This window comes from Medicago truncatula, chromosome 2 (genome assembly GCF_003473485.1).
Source record: "Medicago truncatula cultivar Jemalong A17 chromosome 2, MtrunA17r5.0-ANR, whole genome shotgun sequence".
In the NCBI taxonomy this organism is placed as follows: Eukaryota; Viridiplantae; Streptophyta; class Magnoliopsida; order Fabales; family Fabaceae; genus Medicago; species Medicago truncatula.
Genome location: NC_053043.1, coordinates 17,614,486 through 17,624,642, shown reverse-complemented (window position 1 = coordinate 17,624,642; position 10,157 = coordinate 17,614,486). Strand labels below are relative to the sequence as shown.

Here is a 10,157-nt window from a genome sequence, read left to right as displayed (position 1 = left end):
GCCTCCCACAAAGCGCTCTTTTAACGTCACTAGCTTGACGAAGGTGAGGATGAAAATCCTTAAGGTGGGTCACTAAGGGTGAAATCAGCCACTACTTCATTTACTTCTCCGGTATTATAGATTTTAAGCCGTTGGCCATTAACCGTGAAGGATCCTGTTTCTTCAGAAAAGATTTCAATCGCCCCATAAGGGTAGACTGTGCGGACTTGGAAAGGACCGGACCATCGTGATCGCAGTTTACCTGGAAAGAGCTTTAGCCTAGAGTTAAAGAGCAGCACAAGGTCACCACTTTTGAAGTGCCTTTTGATGATTTTCTTGTCATGCCAGGTCTTAGTTCTCTCTTTGTAAATGCGGGCATTCTCATAAGCATCCATCCTAAGTTCTTCTAGCTCGTTTAATTGAAGTTTTCTTTTGTCACCGGCTAAATTGGGATCTAAGTTGAGGTTTCTAATTGCCCAATAGGCCTTATGCTCGAGCTCAACAGGAAGGTGACAAGATTTCCCATAGACAAGTTTAAAAGGGGTCATCCCAATGGGGGTTTTATAAGCCGTTCGATAGGCCCAAAGGGCATCGTCAAGCTTATTTGACCAATCTGTTCTAGAGGTGGAAACAGTTTTTTCAAGGATAGCTTTAATTTGTCTGTTTGAGACCTCCACTTGTCCGCTAGTTTGGGGGTGATAGGGTGTCGCAATTTTGTGCCTCATTCCAAGTTTTTGCAAAAGTTTTTCAAAATATCTTGAAATGAAGTGAGACCCTCCATCGCTTATCACAACTCGTGGCACTCCGAATCTAGGGAAAATGACTTTCTTAAACATTTTTATAACCACCTGTGCATCATTAGTGGGGGAAGCAATGGCCTCAACCCATTTGGACACATAGTCAACGGCTACTAATATGTACTGATTCCCAAAAGAGGAAGGGAAAGGTCCCATAAAGTCAATACCCCAAACATCAAAAATTTCCACCTCCAGGATGTTATTCAAAGGCATTTCATTTCTTTTAGTGATGCTACCGGTGCGTTGACATTTGTCACATTTAGAGATAAAGAGATGCACATCTTTGAAAAGTGATGGCCACCAGAAACCAGAATGAAGAATTTTGAAAGAAGTCTTTTGTGTACTGGCGTGGCCGCCATAAGAAGAGGAGTGACAATGAGTTAGAATACTACTTACCTCGTTTTCAGGAATGCATCGCCTGAAAATCCCATCTGAGCCTCTTCTGAAGAGGTAGGGCTCGTCCCAATAGTAGTGCTTGAGATCATTGAAGAATTTCTTCTTTTGTTGGTAGTTTAACTCGGGCGGTAGTACTCCTGCTGCAAGAAAGTTAACAAAATCTGCATACCAAGGTGCGTCAGTTTGTGCCAATAAGAATAGTTGGTCATCTGGGAATGAGTCATCCAAGGGTAACTCATCCTTATTGGTCTCCCGAAGTCGGGACAAGTGGTCAGCGACAACATTTTCTACGCCCTTTTTATCTTTTATTTCAAGGTCAAATTCTTGGAGGAGCAAAATCCATCGGATCAATCTCGGTTTGGCATCTTTTTTGTTTAGCAAGTATTTTATGGCCGAGTGATCTGTATAAACAATGATTTTTGATCCCACCAAGTATTGCCGAAATTTGTCAATGGCGTAGACAACTGCTAGCAATTCTTTTTCTGTCGTGGCATAGTTTACCTGTGCCCCATCTAGGGTCTTACTGGCATAGTATATGGCATGCATCTTTTTGTCCTTTCTTTGACCTAATACTGCCCCAACCGCATAGTCGCTTGCATCACACATTATTTCAAAAGGCAAGTTCCAATCTGGTGGTTGTATGATTGGGGCGGTAATTAGTGCTTCCTTCAACCTGCAAAATGCCTGCAAACAAGAATCATCAAAGGTAAAGTCTGCATCTTTGAGAAGCAGGCTGGTTAGTGGCTTAGTGATTGATGAGAAATCTTTGATGAAACGACGGTAGAACCCTGCATGTCCTAGGAAACTTCTAATTTCTTTAACTGAGGTGGGAGGTAGCATTTTTTCAATAATTTCGATTTTTGCTTTGTCTACCTCTATACCTCTGTTGGAAACCAAGTGTCCTAGGACAATTCCTTCTCTTACCATGAAGTGACATTTCTCCCAATTTAAGACTAGGTTCACCTGTTCACATCTTTCCAAAACTTTTTCAAGGTTAGTCAAACAATCATCAAAATTAGAACCATGCACAGAAAAATCATCCATAAAGACTTCCATTATCTTTTCAACGAAGTCAGAAAAAATAGACATCATGCATCGTTGAAAAGTAGCAGGGGCATTACAGAGACCAAAAGGCATTCTTCTATAGGCAAAGGTCCCGAAGGGACATGTAAAAGTTGTCTTTTCTTGGTCATTAGGGTGAATGGGTATTTGGAAAAATCCAGAATAGCCATCTAGGTAACAAAAATGCGAATGCTTAGCTAACCTTTCTAACATTTGGTCTATAAAAGGGAGAGGGAAGTGATCTTTACGGGTTGCTTTATTAAGCTTCCTATAATCAATACACATTCTCCAACTGGTGACGGTTCTAGTGGCAATGGATTCATTTTTATCATTTTTAATAACTGTGAGACCACCCTTCTTTGGTACAACTTGCACGGGGTTAACCCATTTGGAGTCAGAAATTGGATAAATAACACCTGCATCTAGGAGTTTTAAGACTTCCTTTTTCACAACTTCTTTCATATTGGGATTTAGTCTTCTTTGGTGTTCAATGGAGGGTTTATAGTCTTCTTCAAGAAGTATCCTATGCATGCATAATGAAGGATTTATTCCTTTAATGTCATTAATGGTGTAACCTATGGCTTTAGGATATTTCTTGAGGACATAAAGCAATTTTTCAGTTTCTACTTCATCGAGACTTGCATTTACAATAACAGGATAAGTGGAGTTAGGGCCCAAGAATTCATACCTTAGATTTGATGGAAGTGTTTTGAGTTCTACTTTCGGTGCCTCCTTGGGTAGAAGTGTTGGTTCTTCTTTTACTAACTCCTCCACACTTAGACCTTTCATTGGAAGAGTTCTATCTAACAGTTCTTCATAAGCCTTTGCCTCTCCTTCCAGTTTTGTACCTGCATTGTTAACCAAGCATACTTCCAAACCATCATGTGCAGTTGATGCTAAAGAGCATTCTTTCACGCAATGGTCGATTATGTCTATCATGCAACAAGAGTCCTTAATGGAGGGACCTTTCATTAGTTTAGCAAGTTCAAATTCAACAGTTTCCTTACCTACATTGAAGGCAAGCTTACCCTTTTTTACATCAATGATAGCTCCTGCAGTGGCAAGGAAAGGTCTTCCCAAAAGAATTGGTACTTGGTTGTCTTCTTCCATTTCCATCACAACAAAATCGGCGGGGATATATACCTCTCCTACCTTAACGGGGACATCTTCTATGATTCCAGCTGGATACTTAACAGAACGGTCTGCTAGTTGTAGGGTCATCCTTGTTGATTTAAGTTCCCCTATTCCCAACCTCTCATAAAGTGATAGGGGCATTAGGCTGACACTGGCTCCTAGATCGCACATAGCTTTCTTCACAACTTCCGACCCTATGACACAAGGTATGGAAAAACTACCTGGATCTTTAAGCTTTGGTGGCAATTTATTTTGGATGATGGCACTACATTCTTCTGTAAGGTTAACCGTCTCACTTTCCTCAATCTTTCTTTTTTTAGAGAGGATTTCTTTCAAAAATTTAGCATATGTGGGCATTTGGGTTAGGACCTCGGTAAATGGCACATCAATATATATCTTGTTCATCATCTCTATGAATTTTTTGAATTGCTCATCTAGCTTTGATTTGGCAAACCTTTGAGGGAAGGGGATTTTTGGCTTAAAGGGAGGTGGCGTGTTTTCCTCAACTCGTGGTTCCTCTCTTTCTGCTCTGGTTTCCCTAGATGGTGGTTCGCGGATTTCTTTCTCACTGTTATCGGTCTCGGTTCTCCTTATGGGGTCTTCGAGTGGCTTACCACTCCTAAGTGTGACAGCATTCATTTTATTGGGGTGGTTAACCTTACGGACTACTTGGGAGAGTTGAGTTTCAGAAATTTTGTTGTGAGAGGAGATAGAGTCTATCTTTATTGTGAGAGTAGCAAGAGAGTTGTTCAAAAGTCTAGTTTGGTCCTTGAGCTCTTGGAGCTGTTCGGATTGTTTAAGAAAATAGTTTTCCATTAAAAGTTCAATGTGAGATTTTTGAACAACTCTTTGGCCATTCTGAACAAAATTTAACTGCTCAACACTACTTAGGTTGCAATCGGTGTTAGAATGACTAGATAGGCCACATGCTTCACAAGGAGGTGAGAAGGTAGGTGTGCTCATGCGATCAAGTCTTTGAGATAATGCATTCACCTTGGTAGATAAATAGTCAATGGAAGAGGTTTCATCCATACCTGCCTCTTTTTTAGAGGGCGAAGGATCGATGGTTGCTTTTTCTTCTGTCCATTGGAAGAGGTTTAGAGCCATGTTCTCAATTAACGCATAAGCTGTTGTGAAGTCTTTGTTCATTAGGGCACCACCTGCAGCTGCATCAATAGTCAATTTAGTGCTAGATGTTAAACCATTATAAAAGGTGTGGATGATTAACCATTTTTCTAGACCGTGATGGGGACAACGTCTAAGTATTTCTTTAAAACGTTCCCACACATCGAAAAGAGATTCCCCATTCTTTTGAGTAAATTGGTAAAGCTTTCCCCTAAGTTGGGCAGTTTTGGATGGGGGAAAGAAACGACAAAGGAATTCTCTCCTCAGTTGGTCCCATGAGGTAATGGAACCAGGCTTCAAAGAATTGAACCAATTGCTGGCTTTATCTTTTAGAGAAAAAGGGAAGAGATGTAGCCTGACGGTTTCTTGGTCGTCTTTGCAAGTTATACTAAGTCTCCAAAAGGTTGAGATATGTAAATTTGGGTCCTCGGAAGGTGATCCAGAGAACTGGTTTTGTTGCACCAGAATTAGCAGTGCAGGTTTTATTTTGAAGTTGCTACCTTGAACTGTTGGGTAGACTATAATAGTGCATGGCTCATCCGAAGAAGGGATCGAATACTCCTTAAGAGTGCGTTCCTCAGCCATGTTATCTATTATCTTTAAGCCACCCGAATCAAGTGTAGGAAAAAGAAGAAGGGAAGAAGAGGGGAGAGAAAAGAGTTCTAATCACAAAGAAAGAATTAATTAAATTAGTTTACTCCCCGGCAGCGGCGCCAAAAACTTGATGAGATAAAACCGCAAGTGCACGGTCTTACCGAAGTAGTATAAAAGAGTATCGTTCCGACAGGGAGTAGTTCAATTTAATTAACCTTTAGAGATGATTAGAAGAGAGAAGAGAATTGTAAGTTGGGGGTTTTTTAAACAGTTAAAAAGAAATATAATAAAAGAGCCTTGGGATCGTTGATTTCATCTAAATAACAAGTCCTTCTCAAACCAAAACCATAAGCTTATAATGTTATGTTAGACCTAATTTCTCAAGACAGTTTCTCTTAAGTTCTTCTAGCAACCAAGCCTATTTCGCTGACTTGATTACTATTGGATTTTGGTTCCTCTAACAACCAAGCCTATTTCGCTGACTTGATTGTTATTAGTTCCCTTGAAGATCGAAACTATATGTCTCAAAGATTGCAAAGCCTATTTCGCTGACTTTGCAATCCTTGTCTGAATTCACTTGTTCGAATATCAAAGCTCCACTTTCGTTTTATGAATTGATATTTGGAATAATGGACGAACAATTATCAAACCCTCCACTTTCGTTTCCACAGTTTGATAATGGTTAATCCATGTTAAGACGGTGAATTCAGATAAGAAATTAGGGTTACATAAGATTAAGGCTTAGGGCTTGGTTTGATTAGGATTATGTCATTTAGACTTATCCAACAATCCCAAGACAAGAAGAAGTCTACTCACTCATGTTCATCGTAGACATGGGGGAGAAGAGAGAAAGCATGAAAGTAAAAGACAAGAAAATAAAGGAAAGGAAAAGAACTTTATTGAAAAGCAATTGTCACTTATTGTATTCCAAGTAAAGATGAATATTTAGTGATGGCTAGCTACTCTATTTATAGTACACAATTGACTTAAAATCTAAGCAAGTATATTCCTAGAATATTCCTCGGTAGATTGTGCGCCAAAATAGAATAGCTTGGAGTCAAAGCAAAAGCAGCAAAAGGCATCTGGAGGGTGGCACGGCCGTGCCAAGGCTAGCACGGGCCGTGCCAAGCTTCTGACTTGTGGGAGATATATTTTGTTTCCCAATCTTCATATTTTTGTGCCCAATTTGCTCCAAATCCCTTTCTTTTGCTCCAAGACTCACTCCATCCAATATTCTTCCCTGAAATATAACAAATTGCATTTTAAAGTAAACTATTCTAAAAAGGAAATAATACTAATATAAAACTATATAAAATCTAAATAAAACTAAACTAAAAAGCATATTAAAATAACATATAATTGACTCATCAACTGTATGCGCTCAGAACCTATTTCTAACACCAAAATCACAATCTCAACTCCAAAATCATCAATTCTCACAAAACCCATAATTTCTCAATTTTCACCAGAACACTGTTAAACTCAAACTCAGAAATTAAAATCTATACTATTGAAGTAAACCTCACCCTTACCTTAATTCAGAATAAAAAATGCACAGCAAAACTGGTTCTTGGCTCTAACTTGCTCTTCTCCCTTCTCTCCCAACTTGTCAGATTTTACGTACAAAGCTTTCTAACATCTATTTTCCTAACTTCACATTACTTAACTCCCTTCATTTCACTTAACTCCCCATAATTCTATTAAATATTAAATAACTCCCCAAACTCCAAAATAATTATTATTTCTCACTTATTCTAATTATTATTAAAATAAACTATATAATAAAATAAACACACCACATAAATCACCTATAAAACTCTAATTAAATCAAAATAATTAAATATATCGACTAGGGCGTTACAGAAAGCCTATGAGAGATTGTGGCCGACAGAACCCTCCAAGAGTGTTGAGGCTTCCAGACGATATTGAACGCCACCATCGCAAGAAAGCCCCTTTTGATATCTTTTAATTTTATGTGTATTGTCGTCTTAGGCCATCAAAAATAAAAATTAAGAAGTTATTTTTAAAGTATCTAATTAGTTAAATTTAACTAAAAGAAAGTTATAAAATAAAGTAATTAAATTTCTACATAAAAGTAAATATATTACAAATGTTTAAAATCTTCATTTTTTCAATCAAACTAGCTAGGTATGATTAACATCGATTAAACAAGATAAAAAATTATGTTGACACTTCAAGCACTATCAAGCAAATACGACACACTCAAAATATATTTATACCAACCAATATTTGGACCCATGTGATTTACGGGAAGTTGATTATCTCATTGACTAATAAATGTTGATTATCTCATTTAACTTAATATTTTTGTCAAACTTAAATGATAAAAATATATATTTAGCCAATGAAATAATAGTTGTTGTTGAGCTTGAGTTAATGCTTCTAAAAGACGACGACAACAACAACCACCAAACTTTATCCTACTAAGTGGGATCGACTACATAGACCGAAATATGTCATATTGTTCTATCATAAATCATATTTAGATTCAACTCATAAATATGTAAATCTTTCGTAATAGTCTCTCTTATAGTTTTTCTAGGTCTTTCTATACCTCTTAAAATATGACTATCCTCTATTTGATATACTTTTCTTACTACATAATTTACAAGTTTTTTCTGTAAACCACCAAAACCTCTTTTCCACAATGTTTATACTATAGGTGCTACCTTAACTATCTCTACAATGTTGTCATTTTTAATCTTATCATATCTAGTCTTACCACACATCCAACAAAACATCCCCATCCTCGCACACTTACTTTATTTTCGTGTTGGTTCTTAACCTCCCAATACTTTGTCCCATAAAAACATCGCTGATCTGACAACTATTTAATATTTTTATAACTTCAACTTAAACGGTAAGTTTGTATCACATAAAACACCTGAGACTCTTCTCCATTTGAACCATCCAACTTGAATATGAGGATTTACATCTGCTTTTATTTCTTTGTCATTTTGTACAATGAACCCAAGAATTTAAACTGTGTAACTTGTATGATATGATCTCTAACTTTCACTTCTAAGGTCGAACTACTTCGCATTTTACTGAAACTACATTACATATACTATGGCTTGCTTCTACTCAAACAAATATCATATGTTCCTAAGACTTTCTCCAAGTCTCCAATATCTTATTTAATTCCTCCCCCGACACTCCAATTAAGCCTACATCATCTGCAAAATGCATACAACTTAGTGTTAGTTATTGATGTGTTTCGTAAGTACACTTAAAACTAATGTACAAAGATAAGGATTAGGGTTGACCCTTGGTCCAATCCTTGTTATGAAAAATCATTGATAATGCTTCCAAAAGACAAATAATAAAACTCCAAAGTAATTTAGACTTCATATTATCACATCAGAGAGATTTTGATAAGAATTGTTTAAAATCTCTTGCTGACTCCATAAAATAGAGATAAATAAAAAAAGGCTTAAATATGTCTTTCGTCCCTACAAATATAGGTCATTTGAATTTTTCGTCCCTAAAGTTACTAATCCTTCCAATATGCCACTGCAAATATTAATTGACTTTTGGTCCTAATTAGGTTTTTTTGCTGAGGTGGGTTGTCATTAGCGACGTGGTGCCCATGTGGCAAGTGATGATTGGGCGAGGTGGTTTGTTTAAATAGGTCTTTCATCCTTGCAAATATAGATCATTTGAATTTTCGTCCCTGAAGTTACTAATCAGATGTAATTAGGATCAAAAGTCAAATGATTAATATTTGCAGGGGCAAATTGGAAGGATTAATAACTTCGGGGACGAAAATTCAAATAGTCTATATTTACAGAGACGAAAGACCTATTTAAGCCATAAAAAAAATAACAAATACATCAACGAATGTAATTACCTCTTAAATAAAAAATTTCAAATTTATGCATGATAGTAAATTTAGGTTCAACTAATTAAAATATTAAAACTATTTTTTTATTCCAAAGGTCGTTTAAGATACTTAACAAATTTTATACATAAGATAAGTTATTAAATTTAGATTCAATTAGTTAAAACATAAATAAAATTAAAATATTAAAAAAGTTGTTTATGGAACTTAATAACTTTTATATATAAGATAAGATGTGTAAGATCATTCTTTCAAAAAAGAATAAAAGACAACAAATTAGAAAAAATTTAACAACTATCTTACCTCCAAAAATTTATTTAAGAGATTTAAGAAATTTTATATATTAGATTAGATAAGAGATCATTTAAAAAAAAATTATGAAAGAAATTGGCAACAACTTTTTTTACTTCAAAAATTTATTTAAAAGACTTAAGAACCTTTATATGTATGATATGAGATCATTTAAGAAAAAAAATCAAATAATTGGGAAAGAAATTTGTAACAACATTTTTGGCTTCGAAAAGTTGTCTAAAAGACATAAAAAAAAATTATATATAAGATAAGATATGACATCATTTAAAAAAATAAACGAAAAATTAGGAAGGAAAATTGCAACAACTTTTCTAACATTGTCTATAACACTTAAGAACCTTTATATATAAGATAATAAATCATTTAAAAAACACAAAAAATTAGAAAAGTAATTTGCATTGTCAAAAAGACTTAAAGGAACTTTTTATATATAAGATATAAAGAAAATACATCCTTTTGGATTGAACTTTTTCTTCAGTTTTTCTCGTTCACTTAAATTATTTTACCAATTTTATATTATTATTTAAATTATCAATTAAAAAATTAGTTAAATCATGTTAAAATAGTAACAATCCACAATAATAGGAGGAACGATATGCGATAGTAGAACAATATAAGAAGACCATATTTTTCCTTAAAAAAAAGCCCATATTTTGACCTTATATAAATAATTATTGTTTTTGGTATAACATTTTTCTTCCAATCTTACCCTTTATTTAACTAATTTTTACCATTTTATTGTTCCTCGCCAGTAAAAGCAGAAAGACAGACTCGTCTTAATACTAATTAAAATAAGAAAAATAAGAGTAACATTCGGGGACAACAACCATACTCATGAAGAAAAATGAAAATTATACTTAAAAGTCCTAATCTATTATAGAAAAATGGCCCCATAA

General features: G+C 35.3%; 1 non-coding gene across 1 annotated transcript; it reads left to right on the top strand.

Moving 5' to 3' along the window:
• The first annotated feature begins 4,605 nt into the window (after positions 1 to 4,605).
• On the top strand, positions 4,606 to 4,712 carry LOC112419589 (small nucleolar RNA R71). Its single transcript, XR_003009715.1, has one exon. It is a non-coding gene; the product is annotated as a small nucleolar RNA R71 (small nucleolar RNA).
• The last annotated feature ends 5,445 nt before the right edge of the window (positions 4,713 to 10,157 follow it).